The following is an 18,208-nucleotide window of genomic DNA, read 5'->3' on the forward strand; positions in this document are numbered from 1 at the left end:
GCTCAGGCCCCATCAGCTGTCTGGCTGACTGCTCAGCACCGTGCCTGTCAGCTGTTTTCCTTAGTTAGGGTAGACACAAAAGCCAGGCCTCTTGTTTTTATTTTTCTCCTGGGAGTGCCCTCAGCTGTGAGCCTCCTGGTCCCTGAAACGGGGCCCTTACGATTTGTCCTGTGACAAGGCTGGGGCGGGGGCCAGAAGTCTCTACAATGACTTTGTTTTTTGGTGTTAAAAAAAAATTGGGGAACTCTCCCCTTCCCAGAGCTGCAAGTGACAGACTCACCATGTGCTATTTAATAAGTTACTAATTTATAGCTCTTTGGGCAGAAAAACATAAACACAGCCTTTCCTTGTCTGTTTTCTCTGCTTTGTGCTGTGGGGTGGCTGCTGGTGGCTTTTCTCATTTTACTGTAGATGCTGGTTTGGCTGGGAGTTCGCCCTGTTCTCTGGCCGGACTTTCCTGGACAGAGTTCCTGCAGCACGGAGGTGTACTCCAATTACATTTCTTGACCCGACTCCTTGCTCTCCCCTTGTTCCCATTCCTAGTGTGCTTGGGGGGCCTGTGAACACAGTTGTGGTCCACAGATGATCACTCCTGCTTGATGGGAGACAGGCACCGGAATCAGTGCTTTATGAGTTTTATCACCACCATTCCGAGAGGGAGGTGTTTTATCTCCGCTTTGCAGATGTGGAAACCTGAGCTCTGGAAAGTTCACTGGCGAAGCTGGGATTGGAACCCAGACTGATCCAATTCTGGATCTGCTCATTTTAATCATAAGGTAATAGTGATCGGAGACCAACCAGAGGGATGAGCAATGGGGCCTGCCGAGTGGTTACTAGTTACCTTTAAAATTTCTGCCCTGGGGACCATACCCAGGACAGGGCCTCTCTGACAGAGGGTGGGGTGAGTACATTTCAGGCCTTGATAGCGCTCAGCCTTCCCCTCTCCCAGGGGGAACAGCCAGCTGTTGGCAATGCCCAGTTGCCTCTGGAATCTTCTTTCAGCTTCTCAGCAGACTTGACCCTCTGGAAAACAGTGCTTCATTGTCCTTGGAGGGGTACTGGGGGGGTAGGGGAGTTGCCTGGGGCATTTGGGGCTCTGGAGCCTCCCTGTTTCCATGGAAAGTCTGGACTTGGAGCTTGCCTGTCTGTGGAGCCTCTGTGTGTTAGGCCAGGGCACCCAGCTGCTGGGCCTGTGGCAGAGGCAGCCTTGGAGTGATGTGCGCTCCTCGTGGTCTCCGCGTTGGTGCCAGGACTTCTCCTGGGCTGTACGCTAGTCAGGGGCAGAGCTGATATCCGTGATTCTTAGCAGGTGCCCTTCCTGCTGTGTGAAGCTGTCAGTTATCTGGACAGCCACGGCTTCGTGTGGAAAGGTTTGGGCTTCTGGGGGCCGGGACCCCACCACTATGGGTTTGCAGTCTTCCGAGGGAACATCTCAGTCTTCCTGTCTCTCAGTTTCCCCAGACCGCCATGCATTGGCGAGGTGGGTGGGCCCTTAGCCGGAGGGGCTGAGGAAAGACTAGAGTTACCGTTTATGCGCTGAGCAGCCAGCCCTCCTCCTCCATTTAGCCCTCACGCATGAAGTGTGTTGGCCCTCCAAAGTTTCCCTTGGGCCCTTACCTTGTTCCAAGATCAGGATGTTGAAAAAACTTGCTCTTGGCTTCACTCTCATTCCAGCCCTCCCCGGGGCTGTCTAGTCTCATTGCCTCCATTAATAATAACAAAGCTCTGTAGAACACTTTTCACTTTTACAGGGTTTACAGAACTCTTTTCCATAATATTTACTGAGCATTTACTATATGCGGGCACTCTGCTGGGTGCCTTACATACATTGTTTCATTGAATCACATGGACCATGAAAGGCGCAGGGTTTTTTTTTGTTTGTTTGTTTTTTTGTATTTTTCTGAAGCTGGAAATGGGGAGTCAGTCAGACAGACTCCCGCATGTGCCCGACCAGGATCTACCTGGCATGCCCACCAGGGGGCGATGCTCTGCCCATCTGGGGCGTTGCTCTGCTGCAACCAGAGCCATTCTAGTGCCTGAGGCAAAGGCCATGGAGCCATCCTCAGCGCCTGGGCCAACTTTGCTCCAATGGAGCCTCAGCTGTGGGAGGGGAAGAGAGAGACAGAGAGGAAGGAGAGGGGGAGGGGTGGAGAAGCAGATGGGCGCTTCTCCTGTGTGCCCTGGCCGGGAATCGAACCTGGGACTCCTGCATGCCAGGCCGACGCTCTACCACTGAGCCAACCGGCCAGGGCCAAGGCGTGGGTTTTATTGCTACTCCTCCCCTTATAGATGAAATAGGCACAGAGACGGTGAGCTCACTTGCCAGGTTGCTTAACTAGTGAGTGGAAGGGCTGGGATTAAACCCAGGCCTGGGATTTCAATGCAGAGTTGGGTTTGTAACCATTCTTTACGTTTCAGTTCATGATACTGGGTCTGGTCTTGGTTGCTGATTGATGTGATTGTTTTCCATTCTCCGTGCAATTTCCCATATCTGTTCTTTTCCTCTTCTCTGTGGTTTCTTCCTTCTCCTCCTTGTTCTATTTTGAGGACTCCGGATGGGATGCTGGGCACCTGTAGCAGTTTTTCTTGCTCAGTGGAGGACCCCACTTCTTTACCTGTCACCAATTTAGTCACCTGTTACCCTTGAGACAGAGCTGTGAGCTTACCACACACAGCAGGAGCCCGTGGGGCAGGCCTCCGAGGTCCCTCTTCCCCTCCTGCTGGGTGGAATCAGATGCCTCTGTGCCCCTGCCCCATATAGGCACGCTCCTGTCTTTGTCCATGTGTCTGTACATGGAAAGGGATGGCTCCCTTTTCGAGGAGGAAGTTGTTGACAACTATTCAGGTGGAGACTTGAGGATGTCCTGTGGGAGGAAGAGAGGGAGAGGAAGAATTAGGAAGCTGACTTTTCCCAGAAATCTTGACAAAGCAGCTGATTGGAAGGGGCATCAGGATCATCTCACCTGCGATGGGCACGGAGCCTCCACTGCTTCCCAGGCTCACGTTGCCTGGTCAGTTGTGGTCTTGTTGGGAGTCTCCCATCTGGCCTCAAGCATGCATTCGCATCCTAATAGGTCTTCCAGCTAACGAATTGATTGCCTAACCAGTGGGGCTTGGGGCCGGCCTCTCCAGGGAGGCCTTGGACGCTGGGCCAGTGGCAGGCAGAATGTGTGGTTGGCCAGGCTCGGGAGAACCCTGGTGGCCAATTTTCCCCTTAAAGATGGCCTCTTAATGCTTATTTCTTGTGTGATTGTGGTATTGTGGTTTTACGGGAAAACATTGTTATTGTTAGGTGCGGACTGAAGTATTTGGGAGTAAAATGTCATGGTGTCTGCGACTAAGTTTTAAATTTAAAAAAAAATTATTTATTGACTTTAGCGAGAGAGGAAGGGAGAGAGAGAGACAGGAACATTGCTCTGTTTTTGTAGGTGCCCTGACCGAGAATCGAACTGGCAACCTTTGCGCTTCAGGAGGACGCACTAACCAACTGAACTATCCAACAGAGCATCTGTGACTAAGTTTTAAATAATATAGTTTAAAAAAGGAGCTGTGTATGTGTGTGTATGTGTGTGTACACAGGGTGGGGCAAAATTAGGTTTATAGTTGTTCATATGGAAAATAATACAATAATTAATAAATAATAATATAAGAATAAGCTATTTTATATATTCATGACTAAACCTACTTTTGCCCAGCCCTGTATATACAGGGAAGGGTGCACTTATAGTTTTTATGCAAAATGGTAACCGTTGAAACTATTGTAGGTGGAAGGTATGTGAATACTCATTGTAATGTTTTTCAACTTCTTTAAATGTGTTTAGATATTTTCATTATAAAAAGTTGGAAGAAGCAAGAAACGCTTGCTTTTCTGTAGTGGACTCAGCGTCATTCAGCCAGGGTTGCTCTTAAGTGTCTGCCTGTGGTTGACTTCAATGACTCTCAGCCTCCTGTGACTCCGTGCGGTGGTGTGAACACTAGGTGGGCAGAGACAGGAGCCAAGTGGGCCTGGTGTGCTTGTGACGGGTGACTGTCAGCTGGAGATATGGGCACACAGCCACCATGACCTGTGCAGAAAAAAGAGAGGGCCAGCCATGGCCAGAGAGCTCCCAGTGTTTGGAGGCTGACTCTGGGGTTATTTTGGGTGTGGGGATTATTTTGGGTGTGGCGACCAGGGTCCAGACAGGGGAGATGTTGGAGTTTAAAGGGGTTGCCTGGGCGGGATGAAGAACCAGGCTTTACAAAAGGCAGAGAACAGCCTCTGGGCATGAGATGGAGCCTGTGGGCGGGGATGAGATGCCATTCAGTCTACGTCATGAACCTCTTATCTGTGGCCCAAGGAACGCCATAAGCCTGTGGGCAGCATGGGCCAGAGTGGCCCCAGGATCTGGCTTACAGCTGAGATCTGGCGGCCTCTAGTTCTCTAGACTTCAGGCTCCCTCTCCCGGAATACCTGCTCCTAGGTTCTTTGGTCTGGTGTTGTGTTGACTCAAAGCTGGGCCACTTGGGCCTCCCGTCGATTGAGAGGAGTAGCTGGATTCCAACTGCAGTGGCCCCCTTGGCTTGGAGGGCCCTGCTGCCTACCAGAAACATTTTGGGCAGCCAGGAGGCCCTTGTAAGGAGAGTGCTTCATGGGCAGGTCTTCTGAGCCTCACATCTGCCTGTCAGCGTGCCAGGACACAGATGCTGGTCACTTGGTAGGGATCATGGGATCTTCCTAGTGTGGTCTCAGCGTGGTGTGTCATGGACTCACTCTGCCTGTTTGAAAAGCAGCGTGATGTGTGTTTTATGGGGGGAGGGGTGGTGCTGGGAGGAAGCTTTATGTAATTCTTGGCTGGGACTCAGGTAATTGTTTTAATGAAATGGAATGCAGCTTATTCAGAACTCCACTTGGCAGAATCAGCCATGTTCTGTTCTGTTTTCTTATTGGGAAGAGCGGGGCACACATTTCCAGCTGTGTGGAACAATAGAACCCAGCGGAGCAAGAGCAAGGTGGGCAGGAGCCTTCAGGGAGCTCCTTTCAGTTGGCTCAGGGATCCTCAGGTGGCTTGGTTCTCCTCTGGCCCCCAGTTCGTATATCTTCTTGAACTAGCCATGGAGAATTGGGCCTCTTGCAACAATAGAAAAATCGTGTTGAAAGCAGGCTGTAAAATGGGCCTGAATTCTGCCTTCTGCGAGGTTGGGGAGCCCCATGAGGTGACATGAAGGCGCTTGGCACACAGCAGACAGACCCTCCATGAGGCCCTTTTTATGTCGATTAGTACTTCATCCCCCCACATGTCTTTCCCACCCCAACACCTTTTGTAACTCCCAGTGCCCGCCCACCCATATCTCCCATCAGTCCATCTGCAGGTTTACCTTGATCTCTTCTCTTCTGGTCCTCTCTTTTTACCTTTCTGCCCTTCCTAACTTCTTTCGTTCGCTCCTTTTTCAGGTTTTAACAGAGCCTGGGCCATTATTCTCTTTTGCTAGGCACACCTCCCACTCCTCAGTGGCCATACTTCCCCACCCTTCCTTAAGATCCGCTGCCTTTGCGGTTTCCCAAAGGCGTTCGCTTGGCTCCCTGGTTTTCTCCTGGGCACCTCGCTCAGTGTATCTACTTGCATGACCTCTTTTCTCCCTGTGTGTTGGCGACTCTCAAGTTTATGTTTCCACCCCTGACGTGGATTCCATTGTCCAGATTCTTCCGGTCTGCACGCCAGCAAAGACCCAACTCATTTCCTTCTCACTCTCTCCCCACAGCCCCATCTACTTCTGCTCCCTCTGCTGCTGTCCCCTTTCTTCTTTGGCCTGTGGAAACTCGTGGCCACATAGGCGGCACTTCTGGTTTAGGCAACATTTTCATATGCTTTATCATTCTTTTGCATGATTCTGACAACAATCCTTTGGGGCAGATGGTAGTTTTCCCCATTTCATAGATAAGGAAGAAAAACTGAAACCCAGGGGACTCAGAGGAAGGGAACATGCCCAGTGTCACCACAGATGATGATGCAAGCACTTGATCTTAGTTCTTGTGGTGCCCAACCCATTATCTTTTTGGTTCTTTATCTTGGATATATTTATTTATTTATTTATTTATTTATTTATGACAGAGACAGAGAGAATCAGAGAGAGGGACAGATAGGGACAGACAGGAAGGGAGAGAGATGAGAAACATCAATTCTTTTTTTTTTTGTGAAACATCAATTCTTTGTTGCGGCTCCTTCGTTGTTCATTGATTGTTTTCTCATATGTGCCTTGACTGGGGGGCTACAGCAGACTGAGTGACCACTTGCTCGAGCCATTGACTTTGGGCTCAAGCTGGTGAGCTTTGCTCAAATCAGATGAGCCCGCGCTCAAGCTGGCGACCTCGGGGTCTTGAACCTGGGTCCTCGGCATCCCAGTCTGACGCTCTATCCATTGCGCCACCGCCTGGTCAGGCTCATACTAGATACTTAAAAAAAACTAATGATTTTTAGAAAGAGAGAGGAAGGGAGAGAGAAAGAGAGAGAGAAACATCAATTTGTTGTTCCACTTGTTTACACACTCAGTTGATTCTTGTATGTCCCCTGACTGGGGATTGAACTCACAACCTTGGCATATTGGGATGATACTCTAACCAACTGAACTACCCGGCCAGGGCCCATACTGGATAACTTTAGGCAGAGATGGGAAATCACTGGTTGGCCTGCAGACCTTTGTTGCTTCACCTTCATGGTATTTAAAAATATTCCAAATGTTTAAAGCATCAGGAGATCACACCTACAAAATCCATAGGTCATTTCTTTTGAAAAGTCAGAGTTGGGTACCCTGGATATCTGTCTTCCATGGTACCACTTCATTGACCTCCATGGGTCCAGCCCTCACATTGGCTCTCTGCTGCCTGTAGAGGGCCCAGCTCCCTGGAGCATATTCCTACCTGGCCCTGATTTGGGAGGGTCTAAGAATGCTCTCTTTTCTGCCCTATATTTACAGCAGAAACACAGTTGCCAAGTCTGAGGATTTCTTGAACTGTATCCTCTGAGTTAGCTTTGACTTCTGACTGCACAGAGCGCTTACCTCTGCCTGGAGTGGGGATTTTTGTCCTCGTTGCAGGCAATAGTCTTTCCCTGTCCACCTCCCTTCACCCTCCGCCTTTACGGTCTGGGATGCAGCTTACTTCTGCAGGAGACTCTTTTCCAGTTAAAACCCCCGATCTCATGGTTCTCCTACTTTGGTAATACTTCACAGATTTATATAAATCAGACTTCTTTACTTTTGTCTCTCCCCAGCCCTGTAAGCCCATTAAAAGACAGGGACATTATCTGCCTTTCGAGTGTCTCTTGCCACCAAGTGTGGCTCTCTTCTCTCTGCAGTTGCTTCATAAATATTTGATGGTAGTTGATGATTAAATGAATATGAACTGGGGCACCCACTGTGATGCCCAACCTCCAGCAAACCACTTCTTCCGCTGGAGAATCTGAGTGGGAAACCCCCCGGGTTCCAGGTGGGTGAGGAAGCAGCGGGGTGCCCTGAACAGAACACAGGCTCTGCTGTCAGCACTTCTGGGTCTGTGTCACTGCTGCCCCTTGCTGACTGTGTGACTTTGGCACGTGACCTTACATGCTGAGACTCAGTCCCCTGATTTTCGAAACAGGTGTAGTTCCTGAAATGCTGTAAAGTGCACAATAAAAGGTGACAGTTATCATTATTATGCATCCTTGGAATAATCTAGATCAGGGATGGTCAACCTTTTTATACTTACTGCCCACTTTTGTATCTCTGTTAGTAGTAAAATTTTCTAACCGCCCACCGGCTCCACAGTAATGGTGATTTATAAAGTAGGGAAGTAACTTTACTTTATAAATTTTTTTTTTTTTTCATTTTTCTGAAGCTGGAAACAGGGAGAGACAGTCAGACAGACTCCCGCATGCGCCCAACCGGGATCCACCCGGCACGCCCACCAAGGGCAACGCTCTGCCCATCCTGGGCGTCGCCATGTCGTGACCAGAGCCACTCTAGCGCCTGAGGCAGAGGCCACAGAGCCATCCCCAGCGCCCGGGCCATCTTTGCTCCAATGGAGCCTCGGCTGCAGGAGGGGAAGAGAGAGACAGAGAGGAAGGCGCGGCGGAGGGGTGGAGAAGCAAATGGGCGCTTCTCCTGTGTGCCCTGGCCGGGAATCGAACCCGGGACTCCTGCACGCCAGGCCGATGCTCTACCACTGAGCAAACCGGCCAGGGCCTAATCATTAGTTTTTCATTGCGCATTGCAACACCTTAGTTGTTCATTGATTGCTTTCTCATATGTGCCTTGACCGTGGGCCTTCAGTAGACCAAGTAACCCCTTGCTGGAGCCAGTGACCTTGGGTTCAAGCTGGTGGGCTTTTGCTCAAACCAGATGAGTGCAAGCTGACAACCTCGGGGTCTTGAACCCGGGTCCTCTGCATCCCAGTCTGACACTCTATCCCCTGCACCACCGCCTGGTCAGGCTGGCAGAATAAATCTTTATAAAACAACTTACTATAGTTAAATCTATCTTTTCATTTATACTTTGGTTGCTCCGCTACTGCCCACCATGAAAGCTGGAACGCCCACTAGTGGGTGGTAGGGACCAGGTTGACTACCACTGGTCTAGATACTGCTCTGGGAGTTTGGCTTCCTCTTTCACCTCTTCACTTTATGGACCCACTGCTTATGTTTTGTGGCCTTGGTGGTGGGCATCTAATGCATGTGAACCTGGTTGGCTGTGCACTTGGGTCTGGGGAAGGAATCGCCTTTGGTTGTCTTGTGGGAGAATGCGATTTGGGCATGCTGGAGGCTCTGATGTGCAGGTGAAAGGCTCATAACCCAGCACAGTGGTGTTAGTTGGGTTTTGGTTTTATGATGTTTCCTTTCCCCTGGGCCTCTTTGGTGGCTTTGATGCGGAAGTGGCTGGGGAGGAGGTTGTTTGGTGGCTTGGTTTATACTAATCGCTCATCTAACACTAACATTGGAGCTGCCACGCGGGCCATGTGGGATCTGCTTCCACTGGAGCGCTGGTCTTCTCCCAGAGCCCTCAGGCCTCCTGTGGTCAAGGCAGGTTGTGAAGGCTGCTCCATGACATCCATGAAGTCTCATGAGATGGGTCTAGACCAGCGAGGCTCCTGACAGGAGTAGAAAAAGGGAGAGACTGGTTTTATGGACCATGAACTGTGGTTTTTGTCAGTTGAGTAGGCAAAGCCATTAGCAGAAGCCCACCCAGTGATGAGCTGCCCTGCCACCTCTGTACCTTTCTAGGGGCAACAGATCTGTTGGGTCAGTCCTGTGCTCCATTAGGGGTTTGAAGTAGCTCGGGGAGTCCTGGCCAAGCCTTCCTTTTCTTTTCTTTTTAATTTTTAAAATTTATTTATTTTAGAGAGGAGAGAAAGAGAGAGAGAGAGAGAGAGAGAGAGCAGAAGCATCAACTCCCATATGTGCCTTGACCAGACAAGCCTAGAATTTCTAACCGGCGACCTCAGTGTTCCAGGCTGACACTTTATCTACTGCACCACCACAGGCCAGGCCAAGCCTTTCCTTTTGTTGTTACCTGGCCAGGCTTTTCCTCGCTCAGTTTCCAGGGACGTTCCTTTTCCTTAGTTGGCAATGGGAGTGTCCCACAGCATCTGGCTTCCTCTGGATTTGCCACTTCCCCATGGACTCCAGGCTTGGCTGGCCCCCTGGGGTGGTTTCTCATTGCTGGTGAGCTCCAGGACAGGTGAGTTGGGCTGGCTCCTGGAGGTGGGTGTGGAGGGATGGCTGTGCCCGGGAATCTATACTATGCCCCGTGCGCCTCGGAGACCCAGCCTGGTCGCCTTCCTGGGCTCATTCGGTCACATGCTGTCCATCTTGGAAAGTTCTCTGTGCTCATGAGTGGTTGTAGAGTTTCCAAATCATATGGTGTCAGCCAGGCTGCATCTTTCAGGCTAGGTTGCTGTCGGGATGGCTGGGTGGCCTTGTTTCCTCCCTGCCTCACCACCTAGGATGGCTTCTTCTGCTGTGTCCTGAACTTTCCAAGAATTCCTGCCCCTTCTCCCTCTTTGGGAGTTGGCACTTGAAGTCTTTTTGCCTGGTGTGCTGAGACAGCTATGCTGGAAACAAAGCTGGAGGGAGAAGGGGAGTATTACCTGGAGGCGGTTGTCACGGCTTCCTGTGGTCACTTCTGGTCATCTGCTTCCAAACATCCTGTTTGTGCCCCTAGAGCAGCAGGAACACTAGATCCAGAGACAGCTGTTATTTGCCTGACCTTGACAGAGGTGTGGGGGGCCTGGGCTGTCACAGTCCACCTGCCCCTGGGACCCCTGACTTCCTGGTCACTGGCTATTGCTGCATTGCAATAGACGTCGAGTACAATTCATGCAACTTTAAGACCTGCCTGTGTCCAATGAAATGAGAGACTGTATGGAAAGATCTTAAAACAGCACCTGCCACCTAGTAAAGCAGTAAACCTCTAACTGTTTGATAGAATCATTATCATCATCATCTCATTATACTGATCCTAGAGGTCTCAGCAGCTCATGTCTCTTCTGCATCTGAGAGCTGCCAGGAGCTGCTGAGAGAACCTTACACCTAAAAATTAAACATCACCAACCTCACCAGAGTCCTCCACCCTGCCTGGGCTTCTCCAGTAAAGGCTTTTTCCCAAAAGGAAAGCTGCTGGTGGCAGCTCCTTTTGGTGTCATCGGCCCCCGTTTTACCCCAGCTGTGCCCTTCCTCTTTTCCCTGCTTCTACTGCCAGGGAGAGTTTTCCTCGGAATAGTCTGTTGGGTGTGATCAGTCAACGCTCCCCTCTCTGTGGTTCTGGTCTGATTCAGTCTTTCTTAGACCCCTACACTTCTAGAGCTTAAAGGAGCTTTTTAGGGTGTCATCTACCCTTGTGGTGGTGGGTGGGGTTCCAAACATCACCTTCTTTAGTCAGAGCTGCTCACTGTTTATCTACTTACACGTTTGGCTTCCGTTGAAGATTACAATTGCAAAAGGGATTTTGTGGCTTTTTAAAAGACTGAAAATAAAAGATGTAAGAACATCTGGAAATCACTTGGGACGTCGACCCACCTGTTTTATGGGACCATTTAAGTCCCTCTGAGGAGAAAGCACTTGCCCAGGACACTTAGTGGCAGAGCAGGCCCAGGCTCTTCTCTCTCTCTAGCCCTTTGTGGGGGATATCTGGGGTTCTAGTTTTCTTCATTTCTAGAACTACATGTCTGCCACAGTGTAGCCTCAAGCCTTGTTTCTTTTCCTAGAGAGCTTTCGTGCCATTTTGTATCTGATGTTATTTACTTTTGTTAAAGTCTTTTTTTTTTTTTCTTTTTTTTTTTTTTTTTTTCTGAAGCTGGAAACGGGGAGAGACAGTCAGACAGACTCGCGCATGCACCCGACCGGGATCCACCCGGCACGCCCACCAGGGACAACGCTCTGCCCACCAGGGGGCGATGCTCTGCCCCTCCGGGGCATCGCTCTGCCGTGACCAGAGCCACTCTAGTGCCTGGGGCAGAGGCCAAGGAGCCATCCCCAGTGCCTGAGCCATCTTTGCTCCAATGGAGCCTCCGCTGCAGGGGGGGGTGGGGAGAGAGAGACAGAGAGGGAGGAGGGGGTGGGGGTGGAGAAGCAAATGGGCACTTCTCCTATGTGCCCTGGCTGGGAATCGAACCCGGGTCCCCCGCACGCCAGGCCGACGCTCTACCGCTGAGCCAACCGGCCAGGGCTTGTTAAAGTCTTTGTGTCAGCGAAGATAGATACTTGTTTATTGTAAGAAAAAAAAAGGCATAAAAGTAAAAGTCCTTTCTTCTTTCCCCCAGGGGTAACTATTGCTAATAGTGTGTATCTTTTTTTTTTTTTTTTACAGAGGCAGAGATGGACAGGGACAGACAGACAGAAACAGAGAGAGATGAGAAGCATCAATCATTCGTTTTTTGTTGCGCGTTGCGACTTCTTAGTTGTTCATTGATTGCTTTCTCATATGTGCCTTGACCGCGGGCCTTCAGCAGACTGAGTAACCCCTTGCTGGAGCCAGAGACCTTGGGTCCAAGCTGGTGAGCTTTTTTGCTCAAGCCAGATGAGCCCGCGCTCAAGCTGGCGACCTCGGGGTCTCGAACCTGGGTCCTTCCGCATCCCAGTCCGACGCTCTATCCATTGCGCCACCACCTGGTCAGGCAGTGTGTATCTTTTCCAACCGTTTGTTACACATAGCATATAGTGAACCATTTTAAAGTGTACAATTCAGTGGCATTTAGTACATTCACAGTTTGTGTGGCTGTCACTTCTATCTAGTTCCAGAACATTTTCATCACCACCTTATACCCAGTAAGCAGTCTCTTACCCTTGCTCCTTCCCTCAGGCTCTGGCAACCACTAATTAGCTTCCTGTCTCTATGGATTTGCCTATTTTGGATATTTTATATAAATTGAATCATATAGTATGTGGGGTTTTGTGACTGGCTTCTTTCAGTTATAATGTTTTTGAGGTTCATCCATGTTTTAGTATGTATCATTATTTAATCCTTGTTAATGGCTGAATAATATTTCCTTGTAGGGATAGACCACATTTTGTTTATCCATTCATCTGTTGATAGACATTTGGTTGTTTCTACTTTCGGCTGTGAGGACCAGTACACTGTGAACATTCATGTTTAAACTTTTATTTGAATACCTGTTTTTAATTATTGGGTTTGTATCTTTTTTTGAGTGTGTGTGGCAGAGACAGAGTTAGAGAGAGGGACAGATAGGGATAGACAGACAGGAAGGGAGAGAGATGAGAAACACCAATTCTTTGTTGCAGCTCCTTAGTTGTTCATTGATTTCTCATATGTGCCTTGACGGGTGGGTGGGGGGGTCCACAGCAGACCAAGTAACACCTTGCTTGAGCCAGCGACCTTGGGCTCAAGCTTGTGAGCCTTGCTCAAACTAGATGAGCCCGCGCTCAAGCTGGCGACCTCGGGGTCTCGAACCTGGGTCCTCGGCATCCCAGTCCGACGCTCTATCCACTGCGCCACCGCCTGGTCAGCCTCTTTTCTTTTTCTTTTTTTTTTAAATTTTTATTTATTTTTTACAGAGACAGAGAGTGAGTCAGAGAGAGGGATAGGGATAGACAGGAACAAACAGGAACGGAGAGAGATGAGAAGCATCAATCATTAGTTTTTCATTGCGCGTTGCAACACCTTACATGTGCCTCTCACATGTGCCTTGACCACGGGCCTTCAGCAGACCGAGTAACCCCTTGCTGGAGCCAGCGACCCTGGGTTCAAGCTGGTGGGTTTTTTCCTCAAACCAGATGAGCCCGCATTCAAGCTGGCGACCTCGGGGTCCCGAACCCGGGTCCTTTGCATCGCAGTCTGATGCTCTATCCACTGCGCCACCGCCTGGTCAGGCTCTTTTCATTATTTTTAAAGTTTTCTATGTTATACATGTCTATTAAAACTAATTATATTCATGTTCGCTTTTTTGTGTGTGTGACAGAGAGACAGAGAGGGACAGATAGGGACAGACAGACAGGAAGGGAGAGAGATGAGAAGCATCAATTCTTTGTTGCAGCCTCTTAGTTGTTCGTTTATTTCTTTCTCCTATGTGCCTTGATGGGGGGGCTACAGTAGAGCGAGTGACACCTTGCTTAAGCCAGCATCTTTGGGCTCAAGTTAGCGATCATGGGGTCATGTCTATGATCCCATGCTCAAGCCAGCAACCCCGAACACAGCTGGTGAGCCTGTGCTCAAGCCAGCAACCTCAGAGTTTTGAACCTGGGTCCTCTGCATCCCAATCTGACGTTCTATCCACTGCGCCACTGCCTGGTTAGGCTCATGTCCCCTTTAAGGTTTAACTTTTTTTTTTTACTGATACCGATGTTATACATGTTCATTGTCAAAAATTTCAAAACTACAGGCCCTGGCCGGTTGGCTCCACCCCTCCCCCTCTCCTTCCTCTCTGTCTCTCTCTTCCCCTCCCGCAGCCAAGGCTCCATTGGAGCAAAGTTGGCCCGGGTGCTGAGGATGGCTCTGTGGCCTCTGCCTCAGGTGCTAGAATGGCTCTGGTTACAACAGAGCATCGCCCCCTGGTGGGCATGCCGGGTGGATCCCGGTCAGGCGCATCCCGGTCGGGCGCATGCAGGAGTCTGACTGCCTCCCAGTGTCCAACTTCAGAAAAATACAAAAAAAAGAAAATAATAAAAACTACAGAGATACACAAAGAAGGAAATTATAAAAAACTCTTAGAGATACTTATTCAGCCATAACCACAATTAATATTTTAATGTATTTCTGTAAAATCTTTTTTTTTTTTTTTTTACAGGGACCGAGAGAGAGTCAGAGAGAGGGTAAATAGGGACAGACAGACAGGAACGGAGAGAGATGAGAAACATCAATCATCAGTTTTTCATTGCAACACCTTATTTGTTCATTGATTGCTTTCTCATATGTGCCTTGACCGTGGGCCTTCAGCAGACTGAGTAACCCCTTGCTCGAGCCAGCGACCTTGGGTCCAAGCTGGTGAGCTTTTTTTTTTTCTCAAGCCAGATGAGCCCGCGCTCAAACTCGCGACCTCGGGGTCTCGAACCTGGCTCCTCTGCATCCCAGTCCGACGCTCTATTCACTGCACCAGCGCCTGGTCAGGCTCTGTAAAATCTTTTCAGTGCACATGTATTTCCATAATTGGGATAACTGCTAGCATTAACATAATGTACTCGGCGCTAGGCACCATTCTAGGTGTCTCACTGCATTACCTTATTTTTTCCTTACAACGACCTTGGAAGTAGGTATTCTTATAGATGCAGGTGCTAAAGATTCATGACTTGCCCGAGGTGAGTTGCTGGTAAGTGGCTGAGCCAGGACTGGAATCCAGAGACTGCTTTATTTATTTTTTATTATTTTTTTGTGAAGGACAGAGAGAAGGGAAGGGGGAGAGATGAGAAGCATCAACTCCTAATTGCATCACTTTAGTTGTTTATTGATTACTCCTTACACGTGCCTTGACTAGGGGGCTCTAACTGAGCCAGTGACCTTTGGATCGTGTCGATGAGCCCGTGCTCAAGCCAGTGACTTTGAGATTTCAAACTGAGGACCTCAGTGTTCTGGGTCAACATTCTACCCACTGTGCCACCACCGGTCAGGCAGACCATATTAACACTTTTTTTTTTTTTACAAAGGAACAAAGTCTAAAGAAATGAGCAAAAGAAGTTTGCTTCCTTCTTCTCCCTTTCAGTTTCTCTTCCAAAATCTGGCTAGTTTTCCCTTCCCAAGGAGCCTCTCTCAGCATCGCCAGTCCTCAGTGCATTCTTCATCTCATCTGTGGCTTAGTCGTGATAATCGATGATGCTGTCTACCACCCCCAGCTACAGAGCCCGTGGCTGGTGTTGCTAACACATTCCGGTGAGGCACGTTTCAGGAGCATCGGCACATTCCAGTTTACGTCTCTCCCGCCTCCTCTGCCCCTTGCAGAGAGGTGCGACATGATGAGATTGCAGGGCACTGGGCTGGCTCTTTTCCCTCCTCCAGCACTAGCTGAAAATGCCACCCACTCCCCTGTCCTGACTCTGCCTGGGACCCCAACTCCCTCCCAGTGCCTCACTCCTGTGAGCTTAGCCCACCTCATGGACTTGCCCTCCCCCACCCACAGAGGAAGCCAGACAGGCCACACAGTGAGTTTAAACCTTAAGTACCCACAAGGGGCTGCTGTGCTGTGGCCACAAAGTGTTGTGGAGTGTTCCTTTGATATATATATATATATATATTTTTGGGTATTTTTTTTAAGGCTAGGAGTGGTGTAGGCTGGGGAGGGGTGGTGGTAACCAGCTCACAGCAGAGGGGAGTTTCTTTCCTGGGTTAGAGGGGCAGGGAGGGCTTGGGTACTGTTTGTTCATACAACTGCACTGCTGTCCTCTGTTGTACTCTGCATGTGGTGAGCACTCACGGAGACCAGAAGTAGCGTGCTGAAGTGGTGGGGCAGATCTCTGTAGCACATGGGTTTGGCGGGGTCATATTCAGTAGTTGTCCAGGAGCATCGGTGTACGCACTGCCCTATGTGAGGAGGTAAAGATAGATAATAAAGCCACACTCCTTGCCCTTGCTGAGCTGTCACAGGCTGGGTCATAGACACTTAGGCAGACAATTCCTACCAGTTTGATAGGTGCTCTCAGGGGAAGTGCACAGTACTTTGGGAACTCAAAGGAGACGGGTCTTCAACCTTGTGCAGGGAACCTGGTCAGGGAGGGCCTCCTGGAGGAAGTGGTACCCTAAACTGGCTCTCTGTTGTACATCTTAACTAGAATCTTGACATTTAGAGAAAATCCTAAACCTTCATCCTTTATATCATCCTATATATGAAATAAGGATTTCCCTACTAAGATTTGGGATTCTCTTACAGAAGAGGTCCCCAGCATAAAAATTACACTTTCCTTTTTTTTAGATAGGCAAGGCGGATCTTTTTATCCTTATATTGCAGAAGAGGAAACTGAAATGTAATGAGTTTCAAGGGATAAGAAAGGACTTGGCCTCGGAAAGAAGACAGGAAGGTGGTCTAGACAGAGGGAACAGTATGTGCGAAGGCCTGAAAGAAGGAGGTTTTTGGATGTGTGTGTGCCAGTAAGTTCATTGGCTATGATTTATTTCCTTATGTCCTTCCATTTGGATTTTACAAACTCTCAGCATGAGCTACAAGGCCAAGGACAATCGCTAGCCTTTGCTTCTTTAGTGGAATGACCTGGGGGGTGGCTTCGGTGTGACAGCTGAGGTGGGGCCAGCTGGGACTTCTGTTATCCTCAGATGCTGAGCTCCGTCTGTGCAAACTCTCCCTGAGCTCAGCGTGGTTGGTTGGGACCCTGGGCCAGTTCTGAAGGGCATTTCCATGAGAGTTTGGGGCCTGGGATTGTGTCTTGGGCCCACCGGGTCCAGTGGTGAGCCCCTCTGCTCATGTGGCAGGAAGAACCTGGTTTCTTTGATAATGGGCTTGGCCTAACCCTTCTTCTGGAGGGGGCTGGTTAGGGGATTGGCAGATGTCAGCACCGAGCCTGAGGGAGCAGAGGGGGTAACTCATGGTAATGCCGGGCATTCTGAGGATTCCTGGGGCTGGCAGTGTGCACTTTACAGCTTCCCCAAGGTCAGGCTGTGAGAACTGCTGTTGTCAGAAAGAGTGGATCTGGAGTGGCAACTCTGTGTCATTTCCCAAACCTCTGCTCTCTGGGCCCCTGAGAGATTCACAGGTGTTGTGGCCAGGAGGAAAGAAGAGGGGTCTCAGGCTTGTGTAATCCTGTGGTTCTGCCTGACCTCGCTCACTGCCCTTGTCACCCTGACCCTCCTTTGCCCCTTCTTTCCTGCTCCCCTGCAGCCTTCCCTGTTGCATCTGGTGCGTTTTCCAGCCTCTCACAGGAAACACGAGGGAGGCATCCTGCACTCTGCCCTCTTTCTCCACAGCCACTCAGTTACTAGGTCTTATTGATTTTGCCTAGTTTTTCTTTTTTTAATAAAGATATGTCTCTCTATATATAGATATGTATTTTAATCTTTTTAAAATTGACTTTAATGAACGAGGAAGTGAGAAGGGGTAGAGAGAGAGAGAGAAACGTTGATCTGTTCCACTTGTTTATGCATACGTCGGTTGATTTATTTTTCACATAAACCTTTTGTTTTAATAAAGCATCATGGCTTAGATTTTAAGTCACATGGACAGACAAGGAGCACTTGTAGGCTCAAACAGGTAGCAGGTAAGCTCTTAACTGCTAGAAGGAACACATGCCCCACATGTATGTTAAGCCTAAAGTGCAGAGAACACCAGACATGTAACCTCTCGACTTGATAACTAGCTGCAGAGGAAAAGCAGAAAAGTAGGTGAGCTCCATGCAACTAGCACCTGATTTCTTCACCTTCATGCTGCAGAACCAGCTGAAAGTTGTGTTACTTTCAGATAACCCAGTGGTCAGCAAACTCATTAGTCAACAGAGCCAAATATTAACAGTACAATGATTGAAATTTCTTTTGAGAGCCAAATTTTTTTAAACTTAAACTATATAGGTAGGTACGTTCCTTATCGAGGTAGTGCCCGCACGTGGTATTTTGTGGAAGAGCCACACTCAAGGGGCCAAAGAGCTGCATGTGGCTCGCGAGCCGCAGTTTGCCGACCAGGGAGATAACCTAAAGGTAGATTTCCTGATCATATTAAATGGAACTCTCTCCCATTGTTAACAGCTAGACTAAGGGCATTAGTACAGAATGATATCCACTGATAAATACAGAATATTAGAACAGCAGAGTGGAAGCT

General features: G+C 49.2%; 1 protein-coding gene across 4 annotated transcripts in view; it reads left to right on the plus strand.

The window, feature by feature from the left end:
- PXN (paxillin) overlaps nt 1-18,208 on the plus strand; it is a 50,051-nt gene that overhangs the window by 2,527 nt on the left and 29,316 nt on the right. The gene's annotated exons all lie outside the window — the stretch shown is intronic.

Source organism: Saccopteryx leptura, chromosome 2 (assembly GCF_036850995.1).
Source record: "Saccopteryx leptura isolate mSacLep1 chromosome 2, mSacLep1_pri_phased_curated, whole genome shotgun sequence".
Lineage (NCBI taxonomy): Eukaryota > Metazoa > Chordata > Mammalia > Chiroptera > Emballonuridae > Saccopteryx > Saccopteryx leptura.